Below are 23821 nucleotides of genomic sequence, written 5' to 3'. Positions count from 1 at the left end.
GGAAAGAAGAGTTGAAACTAATTATTTCAACTAACTTTTTCAGTTAAAATTTGGACTTTAGTAATGTTTCTTTGAACAAATTAAGATAGCTTCTGAGCCTTCTTTTATATCATTGAATATAAATTAGTTAAGGTTATTTTTTCGTCGTAAAAAAATTCACTTTTAAAAAGAGAATTCAGTTTAAAATAATGATTGTAGGAAGAAAAAAAATTATTTGGTATGATGTGAACACCAAGTAAAATAAAAAAACTCAAACATTTAGTTTATAAAGCTGTGAAAAAATTGAAAATTGCTGTAAATATTGAAAATTTCACATCAATAAGAACAAATAATTTTTATTTAAAGAAACTTATAGTTGTAAAGAATTACAATTTATCAGACAACGTGAAGTTGAATGAGTAATTAAAACAGAAAATGACGTTACATATTCATTAATTCATAAAACAAGTAAATATCTGTCTTATTGTATTTTTAATGTTACAAAAATTAAGAAGAAATCGAAAAATCACGTTTTGATTTTGTAATATTTTAAAATAACGGTTGTGAAATATAGAAATTTATTTGATGGATCGAAATGTAATTAAAATTAAAAAAAAAGCTGCTTTTAAATAAAGCCGATAAAAAAGTGACGAAATCAAGATAGAAAAGTTCTGCAAGGATAATAATAATAAAAATAAATTGAGAAATAAAATTAAGAACAAGAATAAAAAAAACACGAAATTCAGAAAAATTATAGAATTAAGAACGTAAATAATTTAATCTATTTGATATTCTGCAGTTAAATGTGTCATTAGAAAGGCCATTTCTTATAAAGTTTATAAGAAATCGTAAAAAAACGTTAACATAGCAAATAATATTGAAAATTTCAGAATAATAATATCACGACAATAATAAATTACGAAAAAATACATAATTCCTTGTCTGTAAAAAATGCTTTCCCATAGTCTAAATTCCCTATATATGATTCAGACTAATTTTTAAAATAAAAAAAAATATTTATAAGACTTAATGTATATTTTAACATAAAATATTATTAAATTATTACTCTTATTTTCATACGCCTAAAATGTGGTATGGGTTTGATTAGAATAAAATAACTTATTGCTTATTTTTACAATAATAATTCATTACGAATCTCAGTCACGGGCACTATTACTTTAGCGAAATGTAATAAAATAAATAACAAGTGAGGCTCAGGTTGAGGCTCTAGCTGCTTTTCCACGTAATTTACTTTGCAGAACATATTGCTAAATGAAATTAAAAATTATCATAAATAAATGAAAATTCGAATAAAATAAACAATTTTGAAAACGAAAAAATAATAATTTAATTAAAAAAATTAAATAAATGGAAACTTAAATAAATAAAAATTTAAATAAAAAGTTTTTAATCATAAAAAGTTTTTTTTCAAATAGAACTTAAGTTTTAAAGTAATTATATTTTATTTTAAAGTGCTACAATGACATTAATTTTCAAGGTAAAACTCGCTTTGCAATATAAAATAAAATTAGTAGTACATTTTTAACTTTAAAAAATAAAAATAAAACTCTTAAATATGGCAACTTTGTTAATCTCTTTTTAGTCCAAAGCAGCAATTTTAACAGCAGCATTTCCATTAACTATTTCTGTTCTTAAAATAAAAAAAAAAGAACCAAAAAAGTAAATCTGAAGCTGCTTAAACCAAATAAAATTCTCAATCTTTTATTTAGTTAGAGGCTTTTCCGTTCAGAATAGTTCTACGGGTTTATTTTCTGGCTGTCAAAAGTGTCAGAAAATCCGGGTCTCTCACGACATTGAAATAGCGGTCGTTTGTTACATTGCAAGAGAGAATTCCTTTAAGGATCTAAAAATAATCCATTTTCCTTTCACAAAATAACGCAATATTATAGAATTACAGACCTTTCGTGCCTAAACTTTCACCTCCTCTAAATCACGCAGGCTCGAGAAAACATTTTTCTTTAATTATCGCAAATTAAAAGTTATTCCTTTGGAGGGATAGGTAAGGGCCTTTGTCCCCTTCTACCCATTTCAGAACATGTAGCGGTTATGAAACAATGGTTACTATCAAAAATTTTTAAAACGAAGAAATGCTGTCACGGGAATTCTTCCTCAGGGCAAGAACAGCGTTAAAAGAGAATTGGAATAATTATTCTACCAGATTATTTTCCCTTTCTGTAATAATTAACGCCAAATCAAGAATATGTGTTATACTGGAATCGATGTATGTATTAGTTCAAAATCGATTAATGGTTATTCACATAGAATAAACGGGAGCTTCGAGATAAAGTTCGGGCATAAGTAATCGGGACATTTTATTTTGAGACAGTTCTTATTTGGTAATTAGTAGCCTCGTTATGAACTTTCGCCGCATTTGCTGAAACGGAGAAATATTAAATATGATATTTTAGAGTTTTTTGATCTTTGTGTGCATGCTGAATTTGAATAATTATGGATCCCTTGGGATAAGATGGAATAGTTTAGAAATATTTTTCAAAAAGAGAAAAAATGAATTCCTTCTGTCTATCGATAATATCATTCTTGTTGACCGAAAAGTTTTTCGCTTTATTTATGTAGTGCTTCATTTTTAACCACTTGAGGTGGCGAGACATTTTTGGATACCCTTACCAAATGCCGTCTACAGCAACTTACTGAGATGCTTTAATTGATGATCCTTTATAGTAATTGGAGCAGTTTTTTCTGTTTAAGTGAATACAAACCACAAACGTTCTTGACAGCACGTCGTTGGCAATTTTTTGACAAAAGCATCTAGACATGCGTGGTACGTATTTTCAGAGCAAGTGGATAAAATAATATTTTATTGAGTATTGTTGACGTGGCATAAATAAAAATGCAACTTTATTTAGAGCAAAATCTCTATACATTCTTTTGCACTATTGTTTTTCACACAGTGTCACATTTTCTCTTATATTTCTGACCATACATTGGAAACATTTTGAATACACTACTCTACAATAAAGGACGCGACACCTGCAGTTTAGCATCAAATCCGATTGCGTGCTCGGAGGTGTTCATCTCAATATAGGATGGTAGCTTTACTTAATGTTACTGGTAAATTGGACGCCAGAGCCTCAGTTTATAGGTTTGCCTCGAAGCTGTAAATTTGCATAAAGCGTGCAAAATTGAGACTCATGTTTGTATCAAATCCAATTGCATACCTGGAGGTGTTTTTTCTGGCATGGCTTGTTACCGTTACATATCGTTACTGCTAAATTTTACGAAGACACCTACTTGTGAATTTTGGACAATTATATCCTTTTTACATCATGACAATTTCAGATTTAACGAATATGCAAGAACTACAGCGTTCCGAGTCATGTAGCAAGTTCTCTCAAGTATAAGTCTCAAAATATGGATGTAAAATGTCTTTTCCAGCCTGTTATCTAACTACCTTTAAAAGCGAAGAAACAAAATGGTGGGATATGATTATCAAAGTCCTAAACCTCAGACGTTCAAAAGCCTGACTTCAAAAACACCCGGAAGTGCTGAATATATAACAACGCAAAATTATATCAAATTTTTTTCCAACATTACTTAATCACGCATCATTTTTAAAAATTTAATAATATACATTTAAATTGTCAGTTACATTTTCAATAAATCATTCTATCTATTTTAAAGCGATTCTTTAACAAAATAAAGAATTTATAAGCGAAGAAAAATGTACGAATACTATAATATTTTCTCTTCCACTAATGACTTGGAGCCTGCATTCATGAACTCATACTTAGAATTTTAATTAAGGTAGTTTGGCGAGAATCAGTCACGCCAAGTCTTAAGTCTCAAAACTAGAAAAAGAAAGCCTGTAATGAATGGCGACACCTACCAGGCAAGAGTGCATCATTAAGTTGGGGCAACAAACTCCCTCTGTAGCAGCTAAAGCGAATAAGAATTGCCAAAGTCACACGTTATTCGCCGGAATTTATTTATCTTCGATTGTTTCAAAATAATGATAGGCCCCCGCTTACGGAAGTAGGCGTGATTTGGTGTCTTCTCTTTTGCGCCTAAGAGGTGATGAAATCACGCCACCGTCATCCAGGTGTTTCCAAGATAATTTTTTTTTTTTGAAACCTCCACCTTCAAATGGTAATTGTTTTAAAACATGTATTTTAAATTACAATAAAGTGGTTTTTATGTAGCTATACTGTGGTTAAGGTTTGTCAAGGTTAAAAAAAGGGGTTATTTTTTTTAGTTTGTTATTTAATTTCTGAAAATCTTAAGCCTTTTTTATTATTATCTTTTATTGCTTTTAAGTAATGCTACTTAGATGGATGTAACAAAATTTCATTTTTAATTTGAAGGTTATTTTTCTTTTTGCTTCACCTAATGGGAAAGCTGGGATACATACTAAGCACAATGGAATGTTGTTTAGTTGTTTACCAGATTTTTCATTGTGGTTTTTTGGTTTTGGAGTAACTTTGTTAATAGAAAATCTAGTTTTCTTTTTCTTTCTTTCTTTTTCCTTCACATTATTAGAATCTTCTTATAATGTAAATATGTACTATCCCTAAAAATACACACATAAACTGTTGCTTAGAGGTTGATTCAAATAAGGTAAACCTTTTCATATATGTTATTATTATTTTCATTTTACGCTTCGATGTTTTTTCCTTTATTTAAAAATACGGCTTATTACTTTTTCTAGAATAAGTTTATTCATTTAGAAAAAGGAAAATTCGTCTAATATAACATTGCATGGATTTATTTATGGAAAAAAAAGGAATAGAAACTTATCAAATATGTTTTAAAAGTAAAACAGGCACAACAAGAAGAAAAAATCAAATGAAGGGTTAACCTATTTTGTAAAGAGATTTAAATATGTCCTGTAAATCAAAATTTTGAAAAATGCAGAATAAACTTATATCAGCCCCCATGAAGATAGATGGAACACCGAAAACAATATTTTTAAGAAAGGGACAGGTCACATAGGCCGAAGTACTGACCTGGTTTTAAATAAGATGATTTCCTGATAAATTGATACAGCCTTAACTTTTTAAATGCGTGCTATAGTTTTTCGCCTATAGGTCACGGACTCTCTAAAAAGTTATTTATTTAATTCCTTGAGGTCTTTAGTACCACAATTTAGCAATTTGATTAAAATTATTAAAAGTGGATTTCATTTATTTATTATTTAATTGTGTGTGAGCTGTAAGTTAGAATTTATCTCGTTTTGTTTTAAAAAGAAAACGATGTGGATTTTAGGCTGCTATGACAATATGATCGAACAACTTGTGCAATTAAAAGTGTTTCATTTTTTGTAAATTTAGTTAGAAATTTATTTTAATGAAGTAAAATAAAAAACGGCAGAGTATTGAATTTTTTGATAGAGTCAATTTTGGGGAACAAGGGAGTGATATTAAGAAGAATTTCAAATTTTATAAGAAGTATAAATAATAAATAAATGCAATCCACTTTAGACTAGCATCTCGATTTTTTCCATCAATACGCAATTTAAATAATATCTTATCCACTTGGTTTAAATGTAAAAAGATATATACGAATTAAAAATCATTTAAAAAAAAATCGACGAACTTTTCAGAATTGCTTAAATTTAATTAGCTTATTACAAATACTGAAAAGGATTTTATATAAAGGATTTAAAGGACAGATCTTTGTTCGGTACTGTCTTATTCTTGTACATGACAAATAAATAAATAATAAATAAATGATAATCATAAAATTTGAAATGCTTGCTGACATTTTAGGAGTAACAACAAGACATTTAAAAATATGTCTTAACTGCTTTATTTATTCATCTTTATGAATTAGCATATAATGAACAATTTTCTGATGACTGAAACGTGTTTCACAAGCCTTTTATGAGTTTCGGAAACAATAGGACATGAATGACATTTAAATGGCATCTATATGCAATGCGTGAAGAACCTTAAATATAAATTTAGTTTTTGTTTCTTTCAACCCTGTCCAAATAGAGTGATATTACACCCAACACAAAATAAGTTGTAATTGTAAATCACTGAATAATTAAACCTCGAACACATGTTCATGACGTTTAGAAGGTTTTTTTTCCCCTTTTATCTGGAAACACAGTGGTGAAGAAACAATAGTTAGTGGACAACGTAATGAGTTCTAAGATTGAAAGAGAAGATTTATAGTCACGGTACAGTTTTCATCACTCATTGCTTGCAATGACACAAACCAGAAAAACAAAATAAACCCGGGTGAGAATTACCCTCCCCGTCGGTGAGAATTTATGCGCGCATGAAAACGAAATGACAGCTTTTCTGATCGATTACTATTAATGTTTTTTGTTTCCAGTTTTAATTTTTGCAGTTTACCCGCCCCTCGCACGTGACGCCGAATATAGAATTTTCGTAGCGAATATTTCATTCCAATAAGGGGTTGAGAAAACGGGGCTAATCTGCATGTATTGTCAAATTCCATATATGAACTCGAAGTCTGGTATCCGGTGAGGGGTTGAACTCGCTTCCTTAGAGCAACTCCTCTTCTATTATTATTTTTTTATTTAATGTTTAATAAATATGGGCATTACACCCTCGCCTACCCCTTCTATTTCCTTCTAGAACGATTTTTTTTTTTTTACTTTCATGAGTCCAGCACGCGCTTTGTGTTTAAGAGCCGTCACGAAAATGTTCGTGCGTCGTGGTGACATCTCAATTTTCGAACGACGTCGGAACAAAAATAGCAAAAAAAAGCAGACGATAGTGGAGCAGGGTGGAATAAAGAGAAGAAGGGCAAAAGTAAGGGGCGCTGCTGTGCACCCTAAAACAATACGTGACCTGGATGCTGTAGTTTTGAAATCGTCTCGCTCACCCCTTGGAATAAATTGCATTCCGGGTTCGCACTCTTTTTTTTTCCTCCCACATCCCTCCACTCTTCTTTTCATTGATTGGCTTTTCAGTGTCAAGGGACTACTTCTCGCTTTCCGAGTGAAGCTGTGCTTTTTTTTCTTTCTTTTTTTTTAACTAAGGAAAACTGTTTGCTATTGTAGAAAAGATGGGATTTTATGAGAAAGGATAAAGATTTAATTCCTAGGAATTAGTTTAAGCATCAGTAATTCGAGACAAATTTTTTTATAGAGTATGCTTAAGAATATACATACGTTCGTCCATGAACATACGCATACTATGAACATTATGAATATACGTACTATGAATACAATAAATATACGTGTACTATAAATATACATACGATGAATATACGTATGCTATCAATATACGTGTGTTCAATAAATATACATACTATGAATAATACGAATATACGTATACTGTGAATATTCGTGTATTATGAATATTCTTACGATTAATATTATGAATCTATGTATACTATGAATAGTATGAATATACGCATACTATGAATAGATGAATTCGAAGTCTGGTATCCGGTGAGGGGTTGAATATACGTATACTATGAATATTGTTAGAATCGCATTATAATATAAATATATACTACCCTTAAAAATATATATGTATAAACTGGCACTTTAGAAGGTGATTTGTTAAAATAGAAGGTTAGCCTTTTATTGTTAAAAAATATTTTTTGTTACGTATATTTACCTACTAATAAATATGCATATTTTTTAAAGTACGTGGGAAAATATTAATGCTTAAAAAGAATAAGGCGTGGCTATAAGAATAATAATTCAAATAGATTAATTGATTTTTATTTGAAATAATACTTTTAATAAATTAATTATTTTTTAAAGGTATATCCGCTCTCAAAATGCTACGTCTTAGTCCAGTTTTAGTTGGCCTTACGATGAGTAAAAATCGATAATTGGACATTTTTTAAAATAAATTCGCAATTTTTGTTTGGAGTGCTTTGAAATAAAGTAAAGGGAAAAACAGGTTTTTGGAAAAGCAAATACAGGTTAATACAGCAAATACAATTAATGACTGCTCTCAGCAGATATTTTAGACAGCTTGACAAAAAGTTTGCTCAAGCCGTCAATGGAACTGACCAATATTTCAGCTGGGGAAAAATTTTCTCGAAATCTAAGTCCTGAAACTGAGGAAGGGAGCATTATTTTTTTTCTTTTTTCTTTCGTTATATCTTATAATATTTACATTTCCAGATCCTTAAACCTATGTGTTTTTTTTAAATATGCATACTCATTTAGTAAAATTGAAACAAAACATTTTTATATTGACTTCGAAACCTCTGATTCAGTTTTGGAACAATTGTTGTGCTGGTTTTAAAGAACAATGATTAGATAACATGCGACGAAATGTATTTAAAAATAAAAACTTACGGGTAGTCGGAGAACTTTCAGTTAGCCTAGAATAAAAGAGATAAAGAAATTAGAGACATGTTACAGAACAGAATAACACAAAGATATAAATATAAGATTTAAATGCATTATTTCATATTAGCTTTCTAAAAACTTTTTATGTAAATATTTTTTTATTCGAATAGAACTATTTGCCTAACTTAATTTATAAGAAGCCCAGATATGGCCACTCAGAGTGGTAAAAACATAAAAATTTAGAATTTATTATTAGGAGTTTATTAAGGCTTTGCTGAATTATGGAATAGTTTATTATTGTTTTAGGTAATGATTGTAGACTTTTTATTCAGTTTCAACCTCCAAATCTTTAAATATTTAAATTATAAATTCTTGAATTGTGGGTCAGAACCTGAAACCACGGCATTCTTAGTTTAGTTAAGGGGTCGAGATTAAGCTAAAGTGTAGCTTAATTTTTAGAAACCTTTTTTATTCTTTTTTTTTTACAATATCTTTCGGTTATCTATTAATAAATATATTTAGGAAATCGATTTTAAAAATATTTTTAAAACATCTATTTTTAAACGTATTTAGAATATATATATTTAAAATGTCTTTGTCTAGAATATCCATCTTTAAAATACCCTCGTCAAAGGGATAAGAGGGAACGAAGGGATAAATGCTTCATATACGAATGTGTGATGAAACGAGACTCGTTCTAAAATAACAAATTCGTTCGTTTATTGTAAATTTTTTTTATATGCAGCTTGTGGAAAAATAACTAAGTTGCAATTTTGAACGAAAAAGGAATTTGATTCTCAATTCCCATTGCTATTCCGAGAAAATAGGAAACTATCAAATCTGTTTCAGAGAGAAGGCAACTCTTGTTCCTAAATTGCAACATATTCATTGAAAATTTTAATAATCGTTTTTTTTTTAAACTCGTGGGAGAAAGTTTTAAATATTTTCCAAAATCGTTAAAAATAAAATAAATAAAAAAAATGTAGGATTTTACTTGTCTTTTGGGACAAACAAAATGCATCCTAAAGCGTTTATGTAACTGAGTAATATAAATAAAGGTAGTAATTATGCATAACGTATTATATCTAGATATATGGGGCCGTAAAAGCAACGATCTCATATGTACATAATAATCTGAGTTTAATGACATAGAATTCTTGATCTACAGACGAGTCTTGCAGGCATTTCCCCATGATTAATCCTTAAGTGATTGATTCCGAAAGAAAAATTAAGTATTGCAGGAAAACAAATTGTAGAATGTTGAAAAATGCGCTTTGAAATACTCAAAAAGTTGAATACTTGATAAACATTTTACAGCTTTAAGCTTTAGAAAAGGAGTTTTTGAAAGAACATTATAAGATATAATATATTTCTATCAAATACCAAAAACTAATTAATTATTATTAATAACTTTTTATAGACTTCTTGTTGTTGTTGTCGTATGCCATTAAGGTAATGGGGTGCACTTCCTCTTATTTTACAGTGGCACCATATAAGGTCAATATTTCGACTTCTGCCACACACATACGTTACAGCCCGTTTATAGGGTGGACCCATTCATTCATCAGCAGGTCGTAATTTTGACCTGAATAAGAGAACGATCAATCTCCAATTCAATACCCCCAGAGGTATGATTTGTTATCGGAACATGGAGGGTATTTATTTTTATAACAGTCGTTGAACAGCAGACCCAATTTTATGGGTTTACGACTACTAATGTTCAACTTCGTAGCCTTAGAATTTTGAACCCAATCCAAAGGACAAGAGAACTCCTGGATCGAGTAATGGGAGAAATTTGCATTCGTGGAGGACTTTTTGATGGAGCTAACCCGCATTTGCGTTACATTTGGAGGAAGACCACGAGAACCTCCCATGGTTAGCCTGACGGCAAGGGGACTCTAACCCATGATCCGTCTACTACTGAGGATATTTCACGTCAGCACTGTGGTCGGTGCAAGCCGGATGCGGAATTCGTATCGACTGGGATTCGAACCAGGTTCGCCTCATTGGAAGGCAAACACTCTATCCCCTGAGTCATCAAGGCGGGGTTTGTGACTCGACAGATTCGACGTACTATACGGGGAGCCTTCGGCTGGTGGGGATCGAACTCACGACCTCTTGGACATGGGCCGAATGCCCTACCAGCCAGGCTATTCCGGTCCCTAGTTTTTCCTTTGTTTGATAATTATTTCTCTATGTCTGCGTGGACATAGAATAATGGAACAATCATAAGAATTTTAAGAAAGATATAATGTTACAATTCCCGTAAAAAAAAGTGAACCAGATTTAATTAAAAATAGAAATGCGTCAGGAAAAATGATACAGCAAAATGAACGAATACGTCTTCATTTTTAGCATTTTGCAGAAAATGCTACTGACGCAGAAACTCCAATTGGTATTAAAAAAGTAAAGGAAAAAAAAAACTTTTTAAAAAAATTGCGTTTATTTTAATTGATGATGTTAAAAAACAATTGGGTCACATGATGAATTTACAATAAGGATAATCAATTATATTATTATGTTCTCATTTATTTAAAAAATTATCATAGTTTTTATTGACATCTGTGGTGTTAGTTACATCAAAAAGGGTGTAGTCAAATTCAAAATAAATGTGCAATTTCTTGCATTTTAATTAGAAGATCTATCATTTAAAAAAAGAAGATATAGATGTTATGATTACCAGCCGAAGAAAATGAGGGTTTAATCTTGCAAACATTGCGTGCGAGGCAACTTGATGATGATGGACTATAGTTTAAAGTATTTGAGCATTTTCTTATTAAACAACTGACAATAAGCTTGTAACATGATCGATCGATTTGTGGTTGGCTCTAAAAGCACATGACCCAGATCTGAAATTTCGGATAACTCTAAAGTACCGCACACGAAAAAATTGCTTTAATTACACGATAAGGCATTGTCGCCCTGATAACTACTCTTCTAGGAAAGGATAACTCCTTAAGCCAATGAAAATTGATCGTTTCCTATATTTTTGGGGAGAGGTTTAATTTAGGACGAATTATATACCAGTCACGGATGCAACGAAAATAAAGAATTGCACTAAATTTAGCCTTAAGAAAATAAGTAATTTCAGTTTTTATTCTTTTAAGAAATTGTCAAAAGAAATGATTCTAATATTTAGATTCTTGGAAAGAAGTAAAAAAACTTATGATTCAGCTATCAATCATTTTTTTTATTGCAGATTTCATTTCAAGAAAAGGCTACCTGTAGTGCTTTTAAGAATAGGCATTAGTACTAAATAAATAAAGAGTTATGAATAAAAATAGGTGTACTTAAGGAAGAATATTACGTATAAAGGTAAAAAATTGTGAAAAGAGCACACATAATGTTACATTAACAGATAACGTAGCTTTAGTTCCTTAATGAAGAATCTCCTTCAGTGTTGAATTGAAATACAGAACGAAACAGAAAAGAAAACAGAAATTTTACTTATATTTAAAAATTCCATTCTTTAAATTTTTTTTTATATTTTACAACCCATGTTTTCACCCAAGATGGTGTCGCCACACCATTTAGTTGTGGTATGGCAACAAATGTATGTTGTTAACACGTCACATATATTATTTCTCATCTCTATTTTTTTTTTGTTTGTTTGTTTGATCTCGCTTCCAAAGCCCTATTGTTCAATTTCTTTCTTTACTGGTTGTAACTTGTTTGTAATTGGGTGCTTGCACTTTAAGAAGAAGAAAATCACGGATACCTACACATATAACCTAAGATGTTAGATGATCGTTCAAAAGCAAAATGACGCTTAAGAGTTGAGCTAGGTTTCTCCAAATAATTTAATTAACGTGAAATTAATTAAATACAGCGTCGCATCGCGTATCGAATTTGCAGAAATACAGTTCTTTCTCATCTAAGTTTACCACTTAACTTTGATATATATCATGATCATTTAAATATATCATGAAAGAATTGAAATATTTGTGAAAGAATCTTTGCGGAAAAATCTACGAACGAATAAAGAATGTGACTTGATGGGCTATGCTTACTCGAAATAATATGGAAAGAACAGTTGCTAACGTAAACAAATACCACGTTTCAACAATCAATAAGGATCGAGAAACCCACTCTACGTCGCTTGCAGGTATCCCATTTTCATCTGCTTACAAGCGTTTCTCGCTTTTCTTCTGTATTTTAACACTGATGAAGGTTCTTCATGAACGAAGAATATTATAAGTCACTAAATATTAACTTTTTAGTGGTTTCTCTCATTTATTAGATTAATACAGGTATTATCACGTTTCTGAAAGTAATAATTTAGCTGGAAAAAAATATCGCTTCTTCAAAACAACCCAAAATTATAAAATTTAAAATATTTACAACTGCACACCAAAAACAAGGACTTAAATAATCTTACAAATTTGATGCTATCTTCTTGTAAGACATTCAAACCATTTTGCCTTTCATGTTAAGGAACATTATCGTGTAAGATAATGAAAACAGCAAGTGTGAATGATACTTTGTTTCAAAACATAATAACTTTGTTCATAGAAATATTTCGGAAAAAAAAAACAATTTTTAACAATAATACACTCATAAATGTTAATGTAATAACTGATATCGGAAAAAGGCTGTAATGGCAAAATTAGTTACAATTTTAGCAAGATGTTAAAAAACAGAAAATATAAAAATAACTGCGATCAAAGGTTATTGAATCAAGCAGTTTCTCATTTGCACGATATTCATCAATCAATCAATCAATGATTTCATATAGGGTTGCCATTCAATCAATGATTTGGTCTGTAAACTTAAAAGTATGTGATATACATTCATGATACAATGGTAGCATGATTTTTGAAACATTTTATATTAAAAAAGGAAAAGCAAATTTCGGATCAATGTAGCCTTTAAGGGTTCTTGAAAACCTTTTTTATGTTATTAAACATGATGTTATCAACCAACCGATTATTTTAACTCCATCGAAATGAATGTTATTATCATACAATCGATATTTTATAACTTATTCTTCGGGTATCGAAACTAACTCACGCGATATAATTTTCCAAATGATAAGAAATAGACTGCATTGGCGATGACCGATGATACTTGGCGCTATTTATCAAAATAATGGTTTTCCTGAATCAAAATCAGAAATGTGAGAGATCATTACAAGAGGAAAAAGAATTCTACAAATTGATCGGAATAATGCTTGCGCAACAATGGTGGAAATTGATTTCTTGTTTTCCAGAAAAGGTTTTCGAAAAAGGTTTTTTTTTAAAAAAAATAATAAATAAATATATAAATAAATCCGCATGATATTTTACGAAAATTTTCGCATATTTCTTCCAATAGAATTTACAGAGCTTGTTTTGATATATGAGGCTTAATTTATTTCTCGCCAAGACATTATTCTTATCGTCGCCAAAATGAATCGAGGAAACTTGTAAAACGAAACGACTTGGGCATCTTCTTTCCATGTTAGTAGAGTTAAAATTGCTTCTGATCAACGTGGATTTGTTGATGGTTCGGTTTTGATTTATGAAATCTCGAGAAAATCGAATCTTAATCTAATTTCCCGTTCTCAGTGTTCTATTGGAATTATCAAGTTTTGGATTTCGGTCGATTTGTTTCCGAATAAGGCCAGAGGAAATAAATTCTGGAGAATAATTTATTAAGAATATATTAGCTTGGGCTACGAGATCTCTAGCGGTAAAACTAGAGCAGCTGAATTCATGTTATAAATATTTGAATATAAATAAAGTTGAATTACTCATTTTATTTCAATAACTTTGGTTAGTTAGGAGCTTAACTGTTAGAAAGATAATCAAATTAAAAGAGTAAAAAATTAGTAAAAGATAACTTTACTAAGAGGCATTTTTTCCAAGGAAATTTTTTTCGCATTCATTTTCGTTTCAAATTACGATAGAGATGCTTTCGTTATGCATTCTGAAATATATTGCGGAGTTGTAATATTAAAAGATATGAGTAAAAAAGCGATAATATATAAATAAAATTTTTTTACATGCATATATAAGTTCACAGACTATATATATGATATATGCATATATCAATTCACAGACTATATATATGATATATACATATATCAATTCACAGACTATATATATATGATATATACATATATCAATTCACAGACTATATATATGATATATACATATATCAATTCACTAAATGTCTGTGAACAGACCATGTACAGAACTGAATGACATCAAACTCTATTCAATAAGACTAATAGTTTAGAAATAATGTAAGTTTTCAGCAGTTTTGTATTAATACAAATTCATTCGTCTGATAATGCTTTCAACGCAAGAGGAGAACATCATTAAACTCGCGAACATTTAACGCAGAAGAGACTTTGGGTGTTTCATATTGTATTCCGTAACCATAAATTATTAAAAGGCTAACTATAATATATTTAACTTATTTTGACCTAAATTAATGCAAATTAATGTAATATAATTATAAAATATGTAATAAAAATTCTGCGTTAAAGAGTTAACAAAAATTTCAAATATTTAAAGGACTTTCTTTCAACCTAAAACACACAAGACCGCAGTCAAGTATTCAATTACCAAAGAATCACATACACGGTAAATTCCGAATCATATCAGTGATTTTACAATAAATATTAATGTGTAAAAATTACGGTATATCCAATTTTTTGTAGTCATAAAAGTCAGCAAAATAAAAGTAGCAGTAAGTAGTAATAAAAGTCACCAATGGAATATTTTGGGTGGTGGGAATCTGCATTGAAATATTTTATATACATCTAAAAGTCAATTGTTTAATTTTAGAGTATAATAACTAAACAATTAAGAGAAAATTTCCCACTTTTCATTCTGATGTAATTCCAATCATCAAACCAAGAAGGAAAAAAAAACCACACACCTTCTGCCAACAATATTCAGTCAACTTATCAACTTCCAATCAAATCCTCATCACAATAAGAACGAAACACAAAAATAAAAACCGCTAATGGAGATCAACGTCAAAAACCTTTGGTGGAAGTATCTCTAGAATCCCCTGGAGGCTTGAAAACTGTGATTAATAGCCTTAATTTATATCAAACAATCCCCCTTTTCTTCTCACAATATACAGCTAACAAAATGGCCGTCGACAGATGAGGTGCACTGCCACTGAAGACAAAGGCTAAATTACGGGCCACACTAAAGTAGGAGGCCCGGCTTGATGAATCTTTGGTATCTTCTCTTGAAAGATGATAAGTAAAAAACAAATTTGAGAGGAATATTTCTCTGTCAGAGAGCCATGGCTGGTACAAGCTGTACCTTTTTTCCCTTCAAAGAATTTCCTGCCGCTAAAGAACTGATAAATTCCCTCAAAAAATATATTTGGTTTTTCGTTTGAGGGCGTGGTCTTAAATAAAGGCACGCTAATTGCATTTTGGTGTTAGTTATGAGTTAAGATGAAGATAGAAGTTACTTTTCAAGATAGGAGTAACAATTCCGTATACTTGCAATGAATTAAAATATGGTATAACTCATAAATTTTGCAGTAAATAGAAAAATTATGTTTCGGAAAATATATTATAGCCTATCAATTTGAGTCATGAAATATATACATAGTTTAATCTTTAGAGATGTATAAGTTATGGGTTTTGATTACAATATCTTATCAAACTATCACAAGACTGGAAGTAAATAATGATGGTTTTACTTTATGTTTTTCTTAGAAATATAAGAGATGAAAAAGTATATTGTTTCATTATGAAGGGAGAAGCTTTATACTCAGCCCAGCATATATAGCTTTTCTTACTTGGACTATTATATTTCATTTGATATTGCTCTAAAAACTAATATTATTGTATCAGTTGTGAAAAAAAAGTTACACAGAAGCAGACTTATATTTTAGATACCTAACTTTTCTTATTTGACTATAGTATTCTTTTTGACAATAATCTGATGATAGACATTACTGTATCATTATTAGCAAATACGGATAAAAACTAGTTTTACAACACTGAGTTTCCTATATTTTCCCTCACTTTTATTTTATTTTTCTGCTTAAATGTCAGACATAGTTTCTATCACAGTTTGATTTTATATTGAGAACTTTGTGTTCTCAGTTTGTGTTAGATACAACTGTGTTAGATTTTCCTGCTATTTAACTCTACATTCAATCCTGATGAATACCAAAGTCACAATTGCCCACGTGCGAATTTTTACAAAAAATTTTTTTAACCCACTTTTTTCTCTCTATTACTTTAGCGTCAGTAATATTTTCTGATGTAGTTTAATTTCGCGTAATATCGTAACACTATGTCTAAAGTTTTGTTCAATGTGTTATAGTTGGTGAAATATAACCTCAGCCAAGTTTTGTACCCTTAAACTATGCATTCAATTTTATTTTATAATACAAATAATACATATTCTAAAAGGTTTTTCTTTACTTATAGTATGAAGCACATTAAATAATAAAACGAAACTTTTTATGCCGATAAAACAATTATTATAATTTTTTTATAGCAAATAAGAAACAAAATACTAATGGTTGGAAAAGCTGAATACAGATTTTAACTGAAATCTCTCTCTCTAAAGTGTGAATTAATTGTTCGAGAAAATCACTAGATAACAAAAGAAAATTTAGTTATTGAACACTAGAACTAAAGAGAAAATCTACTTTCAATTTAAATAAGAAACAATCAAGGTTGAAATTCACGGACAATGAATAAAAATCCCCAAGACACCATTCGATTCGCATAGGCTACAGAAAAATCTTATGTAGCATGATATCCCATCAAATTCCTTTTTTGTTGCACCAATAACGGGAAGTCAAACGTAACTCTTCAGAATTGAAATTTGATTTGTTTTCTTAATTTTTTAGTTTTCGTAACTTCAATTACTGTTGTTTGCGATGGAAGGACTGACTATTCATTTGGAATTCCTTGGGACACTTGCTTTCAGCTCTGATGGATGTTCTAAAAGAAGACAAAAGGGCAAATTACAAGGCACATTAAGCAGAAGGGCCATGAGGTTCCCGACTGTAACTCTGTTATCACTGTCAAGTCTTATAAATAAGCCCCTGGAAAGGGGTATAGGGGAAGAAAAAAAAATCCCTTTCGATTTTTTTTACCTTATTTATCCTGAAAGGCAAGTAAAAAACCTTTTGCATTAAGTTTTCCCTTCGGGGTAGGCCAGGGAATTGTTCCGTTCTTATCTTCCAGAACGAAGTTTTATTTATTTATTTATTTTTTTCGTGATAGTTTCTTGGATGGTTCAGGCAATCTGCTTTTGAGGATATAAACTTTTTCACTCTCATCTTCTTGTTTATACCGATTTTTTGTTTTTTCTTTTTCTTCAGGGCTAGATTTCAGAGTGGATCAAGGTTTGTAATTTGGTGACCAATTAGGTGATATCGTATCGAGTGCCCCGAGATGGTGGATGGGAGAAAGTGGTTCTGATGCTGGAACTTACAAGACCACAACGGATTGCTAAGCTCTGAGAATTATTTTTACCCTACATTGATTTAAGAATAAATCGATAGTGTTTTCAATCGCTTGTTTTTCATTTTTATTATCTGTTAATAAACATTTCAAATTGAGTAATTTTGGATCTAATCTAAAATCAGTTTGGTCTCAAAATAATATTGCGGTCTATAAATAGTTTAAATATTAAATTTTGAGAGTTAATTTAATTTTTAAAGCTTTTATGAAATATGTAAATAATTTTTGTAAAAAAAAGGAATTCTTAGTCATTGGCTTCGTATTTTTAAGAATCGCTACATAAAGAGTAATCGGAGAAATAGTCAAAAGTGTGAACTCCTAAATATAATTTTATTCCTTGTATTTTTTTCGTCAAAACTCTGGCATTATTCACAAAAATTTAAAAAATAACTCTTCTATTAAAGAAATTCTTCTACACAAAAATGGCATTATTAAATGAAAGACACATAAGTTTCATATCCTTGGTTTAAACACCTTGTAAATCCCGCAGTGAACTAACAGTAAAGATACAATTCTCAGTAGAACCTCGAATTCAAGCATCACATCAAGTGGGTAGGTGACAACTTTGATCAGCCGGTGTAGGGACCGAGGGCATACGGTATTGGTCCTTATTAAACTGTTCTACCGTTAAGTACTAGACTTCATGCGCAGATCATCAGGATATTAAAGCGGTGGAGCAACCTCCTATACAGAGGATCAAACTTGTGTCATCGTATCATCCTCAGAGATGTTTCCCAGACCGTCGCCAATAGCCCATTGTGATACTCTAGTGCGACGTCTATAAAGTAACTGTCTACCTAAATGCTGTGTAAATAACAAAACTACAGAGTTTCTGACTCAAATGATAGATACTAAAAAATAAAACTTTTGAAACACTAGTTTATATGGAAATTTTAGAACCATTTATGAATACTAGTACTCAATCTTAAAGTAATAAGCATTTGAATGCATATACATTAAAATAAAGCTTAATTGCAATGCAACAAAAATGGTTTAAAGCGCGTTCGATTTCACATTTTAGTAAAAATTTGGCTCGTTTATGCCCACAATGTTGCACCAAAAATAAAATATTATTAGTCTTTCAACAGTAGCAATGGAGTCGAGAACCCCTGAGGAACTATTTGACTTTAAAGTTTAGCTGTAACTGTGACGTTACCGCAGTTTGTGAGTAAGCAGAAGTTGAATGATCGCCTTAGAGTTGCTGTTCTTTTCCGAAATATAAATGTGTTGTTTAATCTTGGCTGTTACGTTTTTGTTTAAGTATTAAATGTTTTCAAAAAATGGACAGGACTTAATTCCTTCAATGGCAGACCTTGTTTATTTCTGATTAATGCGATCTTTTTTCCAAGAGCAGCGATCTTTCGCAGCGAAAGAAAAGTGGTCCGTCTTCTCCCCTTAAAATAGACACTTGAAGAAGACTTGACTAATTTTGACTTTACGAATAAGAAGTGAAATAAGTTCACGAATTAAGAAGTGAAATAAGTATTATTGAATTTATTGAGTGTTTTAGTTTTACAAATGGTCATGATAAATAAAATTATCTCGAGTGATTTATTTTAAATAGTGAATTCGTTGCTGTAAATTTTTTTTTAAATCTTTAAACAAGATACAGAATTTGGAGTTCTGGTTTGCGGATAATTTACGATCGTCCCATGCACGAGGCATTATGCATAAATCGATTACTTATGCAGATCTGAGTGACACACTTCTAACTTGAATACAGCGCAGGCGTAAGCGGGGGCAATCGGACGAAAAAAACATTGGTCAGTTGTAATGGAGCACAGAACATCGTGTCGCCTCACTTCGTAGTTATTACGAAATTAAGTCTGAGGCAGAAGTGCAACGTTTCCTTTAACAACACTTTAATGTTGATCGATATGATAAACGATCCTTGAAAGTCTTTGAGTTCTGGAGGCATATTCAGCACATTAAACCATCATAATACTTCACAACACATCTTAGCACTTAATCAAGCCACAGTTGACTTAGTTACGTCGATTGACAACGAACTGCGGAGGCGGGCGTTCTGGAACTTTAAGAAGCGTTTTCAAGAAAACCTAAGTTGGAATGGCAGCCATCTTTTCGATATCATTTTTAAAAAATTAAGTATTTATAATTTGGTAAGTAAATGATAAGTTTAAATTTACATTTATAGCCTATATCACTTCCTTTTCCCATTTAATAATAAATAAACGTTTGAGAGATTTCAATCGGCTTGGCTCTACTCTGTAGTATTGAAAACAGATTAAATGGATTAAAATATAAAGAATTAAAAAAAATGCCTGGAGCTTAAGAATACTTTAAGTAATTTATTATTTTAAATCTGAGTTATGTAACATTAAGCAATTTAAAAAGAGCCTCATTGCCAACTAAATTAAAGAGTAAAGTTATAAAACTACTATCAGTGACCTGTTTAAAAAACTGGAGCTCTTTCAATACTAGATAAATAAAAAGACCAAAAAAACAAATAAAAATATACAACTCTTTTTTCGATGCATTTGGTTTATTCGCCAAAGAAAAAAAAGTTTTCTTTAAAGTCCATTAACTAGGTTAAGAAGAAGTAATCGAGGAAACGAAAGAAAGAAGCAACTCTGTAATGTTTTCGGAAACTAAACCGAGCTTTCGTTTCAAACATTCATCAATAGTAGCGGTATTTTGAGAAGAAAAAAAATGTCTTGGAGACGAAAGGAATTGATCAGCTACGTTTTTGAGTTGTTTTGAATATGAAATATCGATACCAGGGAGTCGTTTTGAGTGATTATTTCTAAAATCGATAACGGTGACAGAACTACAGGCACCATTAAAGGAAATAAAACTCTCAACGCATACAATGCAGTCAGATCTAGTATTCGCAGGGAAAACAAACAAGAGATTTGACAACTAATCAGTATTTACAATTGCATAAATTATTTTAGGTGTTTTAAAAGGTTAAATTATTTACATAAGGTTTATCTAATATATTATGAAGCTTTGACAAATCAATACACTAAAAAAGAAGTCAAAACTACTAGAATATGGTAAAATTTACCGTATCTTTGGATCTAAGGGAGCACCAAAACGGCACGGTAATTTTAACCGAAGCACTTTGGTAATGATTTTTGGTAAAACTAATAATAAAATATGGTTTCTTTACCATGCTGCTTGATAGAAAATGTGGCAAAATGTGGAACTTTTACCAGTACTAGTGCAATTTGAGATCACTAAAAACAGCTTGATAATCTTTCTTCTTTTTAGTAACTACTTGTTAACTTCATTTTTTGCCAGTTAGTTGTTTTTATTTAATGTAGTAAGCTATAAGCTAACATCTACCAACCTTTAAAACTATAAAAATTGTGAATTTGTTCATATACAAGTGCATGGAGAAAGTTAAACTAAATTAGTAACTTAATACTACTCCTCGACATCGGAAGCATCAGTAATACATCGATATTTTAATTGTAATAAATGCTAGGGGCCTTCGGGCGGTATCGCTGTTCTGCTAACTGCTCTGAAGCGGCTCTCTCAATAGCATCGAATCCCGCTATAACACTAGATCTATATTCTTACTGTCTTTCTCAAATTTGTGCTGTTTATAAAATTGAAACGAGTTTTTAAGCTTTTCTTCCTTTTTATGTACTTGAATAAATTCTTTGTACGTACATAAGTGACTAAATAAATAAACCCCACCACTCCCATAAAAGATGCATACAACAAATATCATAGCTTGATCGACAAGAATATAGCAAAATTTATTGTTGTTGGTTTTGATCAATATGACTTTCTTAATATACTTTTGCATATTTTTGATAATAATATTCATTAACATTGAGAAAAAAACGGAATATTAATTTTCTAAAAATTAATGATTATTTTAATCCTTGCAAATTAAAAAAAATATTTCTGTAATCATTAAAAATATAGCTACTAACAAAGTCTAATAAATTGACTCACATTAGTATATCTCATGCATAAAAAAAGAATTCAAAAAGTTAACAAATCAAAACTTTTACAAATTTTTAACACGATTTTTCTTTAATTATTAAATATTTTACACGCTTGCTTAGTGCAAATTAATTAATAATGTTTTAAATTTTTAATTCTTGTAAACAAAACCAATAATTTGGCAATAAAACTTAGTATTTATTTTCAGGATTCTAGAGCAAAAAATTTTTGTAAGACAACATCAAAAGAAAACGAAGTTTAGCAAGTATTATTCCAAATAAAAATTTATTTTTGAACACTTATTTCAACTCAGCTAAATTTAAAATAAATCTTTTAGAAAAAAAAAAAAATCACGCGAATTCTTTCTTAAAGTGATGAAGCGTAAAATGTTAATGCTATTTGAGGCGAAAAGAGTAAAAATAAAATTTGCTAGATTTCTCCAATTTTCTTTTCCTCACATACAAAACGAATAAACTCAAAATTCTCCAAACAAGTATTGAAAGCAAACTAAACATACCACGCGAAAGAGTATAAAAAAATTAACCATCACAACTTCGCAAAAAAAAAAAAAAAAAAAAAAAAAAAAAAAAANTGTTGAAAAAAAAAAAAAAAAAAACATTTTGAAAAAACCACTGATAAGAAAAAGAATCCTAAAAATGAGAGAAATTTAAAAGCTAAAAAGGAAGCGAAAACTTTTCTCAGGAATACTCAGTAAGTACACCAAATATGCATTTGGAATGAAAAATAGATAGAACTGCCGCAAGAGTTTCTTGAATAAGACATTCGAATGTAGTCATAGTTACTATACAACGCAAGCTATGCACACTGTGAATATGCAAACATTGCACGACACTGAAGGTACAAAAAAAAAAATGTTCGAATTCCAGAAGAGGGCAAAGGGAGTTGTTTGGAAGATGACAATCGCTCATATATAAAAGCGCCTCACCTCCTATACTTGCAACACGCCACTCCTGTGAAGAGGTTGTTTACAAGAAAAACGCTATTTTGGGCGCAAAGAATGGAAGTCCAGAAAAATGCGATTTTTTTTTCCTTCCCGGGAATAAATTCAAAGCGCGTTTTCACAAGCGCTCGGAAAATAAATAAATACAAAAATGTTCGCCCAAAATAAAAGTAGAAGAGATAGAGAAATAAATAAATATACGCGTCGGTGGTGATGAAAAAAAAATTCGAAAAGGCCGGAACTAAATAAAAATAAAATTTTATATATATGTTTTATGTTAAGGAACAGCAAAGTTGGAGGTTTTGAGTTCTTTTCCGCGGCGGATCTGATCCGGAAAATCATCCTCTTCTTGATGAATGGGAAAAATGGGAGAAAAAAAACGGGAAAAAAAGGAATGTATTTCCAACAGTTTTTGAAAGAAACTTGGGAAGTAAAGAAATTATTGATAGTGTCCTTTATGAAGACAAATTGCTCTCGAATTTCGAAAAACAGATACTTGGACGTTCGGTATACATTTGTGTTTTGGGTGAACACATTCATCCTGAAAATAAATTTATGTGTGTCTAAAAAAAACGCGGTTCATGGACGTTGAACAAATGCTTGATATGGAAATAGAACATTGAAATAAATCCGCTAGTCCTTGGCGAATAAAGTATAAAAAATGAAAAACGGACATTGAAATGCTTTTGTTATGAAAACAAAACGTACAAGTTTTTTTTTTCGCCAACTGTTTATGTTATGAAGCTGTATAAAATAATGTGCTTGGATGATCGCTTCCATGGGAAAATACTAAGCCATATAATCGATATAAATGATACTTCAAGGAAGAATTCTAGAATATATAACTGATCGATTATGCAAGTGTATTTATAAAAAGGATGCTAAATTTGAACTAGGTGGATTTAGCTAACAACTTATATTGGGACCTCCACTTCCTTCAGTTCCTCGAAAAGCATATAAGAGAGAGAGAGAGAGAGTACCTTACTTATTGGCACCACCTAGTGGAGGAATTTTGAATTCAGTATAAGTAGCTGATACCTGAAACAACAAGGTACTATCTGCTGGGCTGGTAACAAATTTCAGATTTATGCTACAATTATTTAAATTTTCTCCAATTATTGAATATTTTGGGAAATAAAGTAGTGAAGTATTTACATTTGAAAACAGAACTAATTTAAATAAGTAACACATGCTGTTGAAATTAATGTTCTGAATCTATTAAACAATAACAAATAAATACTATGATACTTTTATT

This window comes from Parasteatoda tepidariorum, chromosome 2, assembly GCF_043381705.1.
Source record: "Parasteatoda tepidariorum isolate YZ-2023 chromosome 2, CAS_Ptep_4.0, whole genome shotgun sequence".
NCBI lineage: Eukaryota > Metazoa > Arthropoda > Arachnida > Araneae > Theridiidae > Parasteatoda > Parasteatoda tepidariorum.
Note: the sequence above shows the minus strand (reverse complement) of the source record.